This window comes from Pieris napi, chromosome 5 (assembly GCF_905475465.1).
Source record: "Pieris napi chromosome 5, ilPieNapi1.2, whole genome shotgun sequence".
NCBI lineage: Eukaryota > Metazoa > Arthropoda > Insecta > Lepidoptera > Pieridae > Pieris > Pieris napi.
The window spans coordinates 8,423,942-8,434,975 of record NC_062238.1 but is presented as its reverse complement, the minus strand read 5'-3'; positions in this window follow the sequence as shown (position 1 = coordinate 8,434,975).

Here is an 11,034-nt window from a genome sequence, read left to right as displayed (position 1 = left end):
CGCTGATGCGCGATCTAAGTAGTTCCCTATGGTTACAATAGAGGGCGCACCGACCGGAGAAGAGATTGTCTAAAAGACGTATTCGTGATTCAATACCGGATGTTGTAGGAAGATAATAAGTAAGCTTTCTTTTAAGGGTAAACTCTTTATCACTATTACTGTAATTTACGTAAAGTAAACATGGAAAATAATCTTACAAATTTAAAAAATGTACACACTTATAAATACTTTCATACAATATTGATTAAACGTTTCAAGTTTTAATTTTACTCGTTTTGTAGAAATGTAAAAGAAACTGAGAGCTTGAAACTGTTCGCATGTTTTTTCCACATAATGATTAGTCGTTAGTAAAACGTACTGAAAGTGACTGAGATCAACGAACTGCTCTTTCTATGAACTATGAATTCCGACTTGTTTTAACGGAATCTTACTTCGTAGAAAAAATACACGGTGGACGCAAACGTATATATAATAATATAATTTATAACATACATGTATAATAGGTATTGTTGCGTCATTTGTGCAAGTTTAATTTATAATTGTAAGGGAGGGCGACGTGAGCCACCACTTCTAAATGTACTTGAAAGGTCATAGAGGGAATAGTACAATTTTTACGAGAAGTTTAAAGAGTTTTATTTAACGGTCCAGTCATTCCCTAAAGAATGAACAAATATATTGTGAAACGGTATTTTAAAATTTGAAGTATGGCCAAGATCCAGGTTACTGGAAAGGTTCTTGTTTTATCACAATTTTTAATCAATTCTGTTATAAATAATTATTATTAATTGTAATTTACTAACATTGTTATGGAACCTTGTTTTCTGAATTAAACAATTAAATTAAAAAAAAAAAAAAACCTATACTTCTAGAAAAGGACATGTATTACAAAATTGCTTTTGGCAATGCATATTAACAGTCCTATTTATAAAAAAACTATCTGTCATTAATGCTAGATCCGCCCGCCCCATGTCAATTGTATGTAGCAGGTGTACCTAACATAAAATAAATCAATGGCGCTACAACCTCTTTAGGTCTTGGCCTCAGATTTCTGAATCTGTTTCATTTTTAAATCTAATAGGCAAGTAGGTGATAAGCCCCCAGTGCCTGACTGACAACTTTTTGGGTCTAGGACATGTCGGTTTCCCCACGATGTTTTTCTTCACCGTTCGAGCAAATGTCAAATGTGCACATAGAAAGAAATTCCATTGGTGCACAGCCGGGGATCGAACCTACGGACCTCAGGTATGAGAGTCGCACGCTGAAGCCACTAGGCCAACACTGCTTTCCTAACATTTTAACATGTTACATACCGTCCTGTTATGAGCATATTATTCTTAGTTCATTACTTAGTGTATCTACAAACATAATACTATAGCGGACCAATTAATGGATAATAATGGTAAACCTGCTAATGCAAGCACTAATTAGTCTGTTAATTAATGTCGCTGTAATGTGGACAATACGTACTACAGCCAATACTAAACTACTTATAAATAAGTAAATCTTTGTTTAAATAAATGTGCTTTTACAATGGAGAGTGTTAAGAGGCGTTGTTCGGATACTCGTACCTGCAGTTGAGTTTCATCATCGAACGTCGAGGCAGAATATGGAAAATCATCTGTATCAGAACGTTCGTCGTTCCAACTTCCACTACTGCGTGTTTCATAAGGCAGTTTTGGCCGTGCACCATCACTATGTAGAACCAGCGAACCACTGAAGTATTTCCGAACCAATTTGACTTACGGTCCTTAAAGAAAAGTTCAGTTCTTAAAAGCCTCCTCCTTCCTCCTGCCCGTTTGCCTCCTGTTACATAAAAAAATCGGAAAGTTTTACCTAAAGCGCACTTTTTTGATGACATGAATTATATTGTAGAGGACTACTTGGTAACGTACGGTACGTATTTGCGTAGATTTATTAAACATTAAACTGAAATATGTAATGAGAAATGACATGGATGCCTTCTCATTATTTATTTTAGAATAATAAAATTTTTGCAAGAACTTTATTTATCGGCCCAGTCATTTTTAATTTTAGTGAAAAAATTACTTTTTTTTAAACACTTTTTCTCTGTTGCATCAGTTATTAGGCAACGGGTGGCCTTATCGCTGACAAGCGATTTCGTCCCGGCAATTCTTCGGCAATCCCGCCGGTTTTCTATACTATGGAAAAATAAAAAGAAACACCAATTGAAAAAGTACGAAAAGTGCATAAATAATTAACAAAAAACATAAAATTACATGTAACACTTCAAATATAGATCTACTAACTAAAACGTAAATAAACTGAAATCTTAAATATAATATTAATAAAAATGTAAAAGCTAATCTTAGGGTTAATGAGTCATAACTAATGTATATAAGTAGCTTTTTACGATGTAGAAGACAAATGCTCAAAAGAATATTCTTAAATAAATTTAAAGACTGAGTTATTTTTACTTTATTGTGGCCGTCAGATTTCTGCATCTATTTCGTGATCATTTGTTTCTCTAATTAGCAAATAGGTGATCATCTTCAAGTGATCATCTCACGTTATTTCCTTCACCGTACCGCAAATAAATGTATGTTTTAATGAAGAAAAAACACAACAGTTTTTTGGATCAAAGTATCACATTTTTCAAGATTTTATTGTAACAATCGGTTAGAAAGAAGTGGTATTTGCAATCAACTCTCGTGGCACACCAAACGCATGAAACAGTTAGCGATTGACAGTTTCATTTGAAACAGAAATAAACAGAGGGAAATTTTTTGTGGCAGTTGATTGAATTTCAACATCGGAGTTTTCGTATTTTTTGAAGTTTACGCGCTATCGCGTTTGGAAATATGTTTGTGAATAGAAAATCAGTTGCCTATCTGCGTGTACTTTATAATTCCATCGGAATTATTTTTTGTTTGGAAATTCAATATTTTAAAAGTATTTTGTTGTTGTTAATCTGATTTTCAAAGCAAATCTCATGGAGTCCATAATTTAAATATTTGATAGCATTTTCATTTGCCTAACTTTATAGATTAATACAAGAAATATATTCATTAAGTTAATGTGATTTTATATTATAGCTGCCGCCGCCAACTTCGTTTCGCCTTGATTTTTATTTATCCTATCTTTTCATTAGCTACATATTTTCTCTCCATAAAAACTTTCCTCTAAGTACAAGGATTACACACAAAAATTACTCGAAATGGTCCAGCCGTCTTAAAGTATTGCAGTGAGCAATATATTTTGCGATTCATTTTTAATTATTGTTGCATAAAGTTGAAAAATATATTATGTCAATTTGGCCAAGTTATAGATTTCAAATAATTTCGGTAATGACGGCTTTCTCGACACAATACTAATCCCAATACAGAGATGAAGTCCTCAGCTAATCTTAAAATAAATTTGAAATACAAATGAAATTTCCTTCAGAGCTCTGTCGTTTTGAAAGATGTTATTATAATCTGGCCGTAGCCACGGGCGAGCTATTATTGAAAAAACAAAAAGCCTTACAATGAAAACCCCGCAGCTAACGGAAAACGGAAGTTTGTTGTAACGAGAACACTATTAAACAATGCCTTCATTATTTCATTACATAATAGCAATGGTTCATTCATAAAATATCCTTTCATTCCTAAATGCGTTAATAGGCAGAGGCAATTGTGGTTAAATCCAACAACATAACAACAACAACAGCAACAACATACATTTAAACAACCATTTAAATGTATGGGTTAAATCTACTAAACTTCAACTTCTATAGGTACTCAATTCTTTTCAATCCAAAAACCCCTTTTTATCTCAAAAATCACTTCAAATTCTTAGGTCCTTCTAACTATATGCTCTTCTAATAGATGTTTATTGGAAATTCCATCCCACAGTTCATCCTGCTTAGGCAATTCATTTAGGATCTCCGCTATTAGGTTGTGGAATACGCTGCCCGACTCCATACGATTGGCTACCTCTCTATCATCTTTTAAAACTCTTCTGTATAAACATTTCGCCTTATCCTATCCTGATCAATCGTGACTTGTGTAATTCTTATGTTTGTTTTCTTGTGTAATCCTTTTCTTTTGCATTGCATCACTATTCGCTGTTCATGAATCTGTAAGATTAGCTTTTAAGTTTTTTTATATACATATAATGTAGTACAACGGTAATTGTAAACCACCTTATACGCTTATGTTGTTTTAAAGCTATATATCTTTTATAATCTTATTTTGAAATATATATTTTATACGTAACATACGTGTAAAATAATTTGATCCGTTGTGTCCTAATTCCTAGCTATTCAAGCCAGCCTATCTTCTTCCAGAAGCTTAGAAGTTTCCTGGGCACTACGCAGGCTTCAGCGACCACACAGCTCCGAGGATTACTGTTTGTTCGGAAGCCACAGCCACGCATTCCAGGTCTACGTGGCTGCTACAATCTTGTCGGTCTGGCCTCAGATCTTACTATCTGTTCCATTGTTTTTCTGCTAATAGGCAAGAAGATAATCAGCCCTTTTTGCCGTCGACATTTTTGGGTCTAAGCTGATTTCCGTCAGCGTACGAGCAAGCATTAGAATACGCACATAGAAAGTCCATTGATGCTCAGCCGGGGTTCGAACCTACGACTTCAGGTATCTCGCAAGCTTAACCAATCTAACACTGCTCTATATGCATGCAAATTTATGTGTGTAATCATTCGTAAATAATAAGGCGGTCTGTACAAACACAAACACACCTTTGTGTTATCAATAGACAATACAATTTAAACCTATTATTTGAAACGATTGACGATCAAATTTCGGAAACAAAACCAGAGCTTAAATTAAGACCACAGCGTCGAAATGCGAAACAACATTTCTTCGAAAATGTCTTTAAACGAGACAATGAGAATCATACAAACGAAATTACTCCACAATCGACGTCAAAAGCATGCCATAATTAAATTTGCCGCCAAATCAGTGGATATTAGGCGCAGGCATAGTAAAAGACGAAATAAATTAAACTTAATCTTGTACTCTTCGTGTTCTTGTTATTACTGTCGCTAGGGATGTGTTGGTATTTCGATTGTTTAAAATTATTTTTTTATATTTTTTTATTTAATTTAAATTCACAACAACTCTACACTATCGTGAGTTAAGTTCAGTGGCGGTTGTTGTAGGAATGTACAAATAAATAAAATGAAATCTACTTAAATGAAACTCTTTGTTTGAAGCTGGGTGTCAACTTGTTTATAACATGAGCGTATAACTAATATAAACTTAGAGGTAGTGGGATTACGACGCTAACAAAAAACTAACTTGGCTTATTTAAGGGTTCTAAAATCTAAGTGACATTTTAATATAAGTGTACTATATAGTCAACCTTTTGGACATTATCGGAATCGACAATGTTATACAATTTATGAGCGTAGGAAAAACTAAAGGGCTCATTTTAGCTTCGAGTGCGCTATTGCTAACATTTGGTTTGCGATTCTAGTTATTAACTAAAATATATATGTAACTTAACTAATGTTAGGTTACATAACTCGAGTGTATATGATTTTTAACATAGAATATTAAACAAGTTCTGTAACGCTAGTACGTTACAAACATGATATTTCTATGAATATGCATTTAAAAGAAACCAGATAGATTGTACCGGTGACCCCAGGTGCTTTCTTTGCTCAACGAATAAGTGTCGCAATACAGCGAGGAAATGCTGCCTTAAAAGTACGCTGCCACAGGCACCAAATTTTTTTTTTCTTTTTATTATTACTATGCAGGTTAAGAAAATTTAAATACTGTATATTTGATTATTATGTTTATTACATTAATTACATGATGAAAAAGAAACCTTATTACTGTCGACATTATAGTATCGATATATATTTGAATCCCTATCTTTGAAATCACTGAATTTGGGATAAAGTTAATACGTATGGGGTGTTACTCAAAGCGTAATTATGTAAAACTTTTACCCTCATTTGAATTACTTGACGCTGCTTTGTCTTCGTAATTTTAATTATATAACTTCAATAATTTATTGAGTGTTTTGAGTGCATGAATACCATTTTCGTAAATATAATTACATAAACTTTCGTGTTACGTATTTTAATTAATAACAATGTAATTATTAAGTTTTCGTAACTTGTTAAATCACAGTTTTAAATTTAATCAGAGTTAGAAGGAAAAGATCTGATTTTCCGAAAATAGTAAAGTGAAGTTAAAATAATTACTATTATTCTAAACTATAATAACCCTTTATTGATGTGAAATACTTATCCTAGTACATAAAAATGTAAAGTAAGATAAACACTAATCATTAATCGGCAAGCCAGTTATTTTCTATACAGCTTGTCCTTGGACATAGGCCTCCTTTAAGAGCTTCTCGGTGTCTTGCTTTACGTAGCCTCATAGGGCTAGCTGCTCTACTTATATCATCTTCCCACTTTTTATTTGTCTTCCTCGTTTTCTTTTGTCATAGCGAGGAAGCCATTCCGTCACTTTCTTCGTCCATTTATCTTTGTCTTCTCTCATAATGTGTCCAGTCCATTTCCATTTCAATTTTTTACTAGAAGTAAACGCATTTTTAACTTTGTCATGTCTTTTATATCTTCTAGTTTTACTATTTCAATATCAGGCCTTGTACAATCCTTTTGATACTATTTTGACATACTCTTAGTTTGTTTTCTTGTTGTTTCTGTTGACGTTTATAAGTCTACTTGGTTACCTATATGAATAAAGTTACTTGAGTTTGAGTGAGTGACCAGGATTGACATGCATATATCAGGCATGGTAATTCAGGCCATTATACTATTCTAAACTAGTCAGTCTTAACTGAGAATAATCTTAGACATTGCCAAGATTAAAGGCTGTGTTATTCAGTGTTATTCATTATAGTGCTATAAATTCATCATCTACAATGCGGCAGTGGAGAAAGGTATAGTGCGCTTCCCTAAGGAAGGAATGGCCTGGAATGCGAGGCTGTGGCCAATCAACGTGAAAAAATCCTCGGAACGGTGAGGTCGCTCCGGGAAGCCTGTGAAGTGCCCAGGAAACTTCTGTGCTTCTGGAAGGAGCTAGGCTGGCTAAATTAGCCAGGACTCGAGTCTAATTGCGGAGAAAGGAGTCCTACTACCCTACTACCCTTCCCTAAGGAAGAAGGACCTACCCAAAGGAAGAATCCTTGAACAGTCTAAGCACTGAATGGCCCGAAGGCCTCAGTTACTAAGTCGAGAAGATGTCCAAATAATTTGGGTCTGGGCCTCAAATTTCTGTAGATGCCCGCCCCACCTTAGCTTACATAATTCTTATGCAACCCTAGTAATAAACATAATTTTTAATATCTAAAATTTAGTTGTAAGACTAGTTTCAAATGATAGTTTTTATGAAGAAATTACTTGGAAACAGTTAACGAAACACAGTAAGTAGATTTTAAAATTTATAATGAAAAACTGAAATTACAAATAATTATTTAAAAATTGCCCCCCTGTATGGCCTAGGTAACACTGATCGATCCCTATCTGACGATGTTTTCCTTCGCCGTACGAAAAAAAACGACACATAGATTCTATAAATTTAAATGTGCAATGAAAATCCAATTTCAAAACGTCTCGACAACAAAGACTAACATCTAAGTTATTCAAGTAATAAAATACCAGGACAGTCCCGTTCAATGTCTATTGGCTGAAATTGTACTGGGACGATTTGATTTAGTCTAAGACATTTGCCAACCGCTATCTATAAATTTATAGCTACTAACTCATCCGGCTGCGATCTTGCTTTTTGATGAAAATGCTCTCCAGCTTGGAAATGGTTGTATGAAACTCTGCATGGGCTTAAGCTTCTATGGGTTAACTGAAACAAATGTCGTATCGATAGAAATCGAATCCAGAACTCAGGCGCAAAAAAAGGCCTGGATGACAAATGGATTACGCACGTATTCCACTGTGATCTGGCGCTCCGGATTGGTCAACTCGGAAGTTGCGCTTGCAGTAGCGCAGCAGACGCTCATGATGGAGACACGACTTAAGGGAAACTGTTACCGCGTCTCCCGTCCATAGCGAACAGCTGGGGCTCTTGGGTTTCAGTGAATTGCGGTCCATTGCACCACACGAACCGAAACCCACACTCCCCGCGTCACTTTTAAAAGTTGCCCGGGTGTCTGTAAATTGATTTCCCAACAATAAAAAAGTGGTAGTCGCAGTATACAAAATTATTTATTTATTTAGTATTCTTACAACTAACATAAATTATATATAACCAAAAACAATTAACTAACTAAACTTCAAACATTTACCAGGAAGGAAACATTTAATAAAAATTACGTCATTCATTTTACTAAGTAATGCCTAATTCGTGTTGTATACCTAATAATTAAGTTATTGTTTAATAACAATAATAGCTTGTAAACTACAAGCGATTAAATCCTAAGTTATTTTAATAGCTATTATTATATTATATAGTAAATAAATAATATTCAATTGTCTACGTACAGACAGACCAGTTAGAATAATATATACAGATGGCGCGGGAATTTATGAACGTATTTGCCGTGCCATCAAACGGCTCTCATAAAACGTTGCATGTTATTTCCCTTTGACTGCTGAGCGCTCTTGCTTTTAAAATCTTTGTATGAATTATCTGTTACATTTTTATTCATTTCGCTAAATAAATTTATACGTATGAGCACAGTTCAAGTGGTGTTAAGCGGCTTAAATGGTAGTAATTGTTTTACAAATTCTAAATTTGAATTTTTAAAGTCCAAAATGCGGAAGTCAATTTCCGTCTGCATCGGATCGGGAACAGTGAATTTTAAATCCATCAGTTACAGATAACGATGAACGCAGCCATAAAATACAGCGTTGAATCGCAGCATTATTAAAACAGTGTGGACATTAAAAAACGATTACAAATTTTTAGGGTGCTAAATACACATTAAGTAATTGTTCTAATGTAGAACACCAATATGTAAAAAGGTATGTTCCTGTATTCTTTTCATAGACTAAATTTTAACTTAAATACAGGAGAAATCAGCGATGGTTTTGCTATAAAAGAACTTGTGATATCACAGAGTATTGATCAATAACATCGCACGACTTAAAACGTTTTAATAGTTCATACTCGTGAACGGGTGCTACTTGTCGGCCAGAAGTGGACAAGTTGTATATTTCCTTATCGGCCGGAATAACTTCCAAGTAGAATGTGTGCCTCTACAAGTATGACTAATACAAAACTTCTCGAAAGGTTTGAAATCGCCCGATTGTAATTGTGAAACTTTTTTAAAATCATAGAATGTTGTTTGACGTTTAAATGTGCAATGCTCTAGTGGATAATGTAGTCTGTGGCTGGAGTTTCAATAATCCCCAGTCGGGTCAATCAGCCGAGTGGCCCACGGGCAATTGGGGAGTGATCGTTTTGTTTCCATCACTTTTCACTGCCCGGTCTATGTTTTATTAGCTTTAAGTGCCTTATGGCCAGAGTCATATTATTTTCGTAATTCCAATACTGTTTAAAATTTCAATGATGAATTCGAAAGATTTAAAGAATACTTTACAAAAAGTTTTCCGTGAAAATATATACAGTATATGATAAATAATACAGTTATATTTGAGAATTTCAGTATAAAACAATACGCCACTTCACTAAAACATTCATAGCTTTAGAAAAATCTAGTTATCTATGTGTGAATTATTTTTTATTTTGACACCATTTTATTTTATATATAGTACAGTAGAACCTCGATAACGTAAACCTCGGTAACATAAAAACCTCTGTTACTTCAAAAAATACTATGTTCCCTTCCCATCAGAGCCCAAAACCTCTATAACTTAAAATACGCAACCTCTATAACTTAAATAAATAATCTCTGTATAGGCCCTCAGTAACTAAAAGAAATGTTTCCACAACCTCTATAACATAAAATTGTTTGTGAATGAGTCATTTTGAAAGAGTGTCAAAACAAATGGTTTCGGTATTTATTGCTTGCACGTGTTTACTAATGTATTGTTAACGTAAACAATACATTACCTATTGTTTGCTTTATCTAAATTCTTCAAAGCTTTGCGGCGGTTAGCTTTGTGACAACGACTTACTTGCATCATAAGTTAATGTGTTAATGTATTCTCCTCTCTATTTGTCATTGAAAATCAAATCGATTTAGAAACAGTGAATTTTTTAAAACAAAAGAAAATCACAGATTTTTTTAAGTAGACTAAACCTTTAGTTGTTGTTTTATTTTTATGTAATGTAAGTAATGTGAATAAATATGATTACATATTTAATTTTCCATCCTTCTTATGCATTCAAGTAAAAATGGGAGGAAGGGTACATAGAAACATGTACATACCTCTATATTAACCTTTACCTAACATAGAACCTTGATAACTTAAAACCTCTATAACATAAAATATTTTGTGTTTCCCTTGGACTTTATCTTATCGAGGTTCTACTGTATATAAATATTTAAATGTGCGCATTTAACATTCGCTAGAACGGTGAAGAAAAACATCGTGAGTAAAACAGCTTGCCGTAGACCCAAAAAGTCGACGGCGTGTGTCAGTCACAGGAGGATGTTCACCTACTTGCCTATTTGATTGACAAATAATTACGAAACAGATACAGACCTCCAAGGGCCAGACCTAATATTATTATTATCTATTACTGTATGTTATGAATATTGTTAATATTCTGACTGTATTTGTGTGTTGGAAATAAATAGATATTATTAGTTTAGCATTTCTAAAAACTCAGTCACTTTCAATATCATAATTTACAGGAATCATATTACATTTCTACGTTTATTTAACTGTTTGATTGAGTTTAACCGAGGTGAAAGACAATTTCTTTCACAAATATTTATTGAAGCTATGACGTGTTAATAACAAAAACTGTTGCTGACATTTTGCGCGAAAACCATGAAGTATTTATTTTAAAAGAAGTTTTAGTATCAAACATAAAATACCCTCATCTTAATGTTTGTTTATAGCGGAATAGTATTTTTTTCACCTGCAAAGGTTCTATAGAAATCAATGTTTATATGATAAGTAACGAGACTGATTTCACCTAGTCTGGCTAATGAAAGAAGATAATTGAAT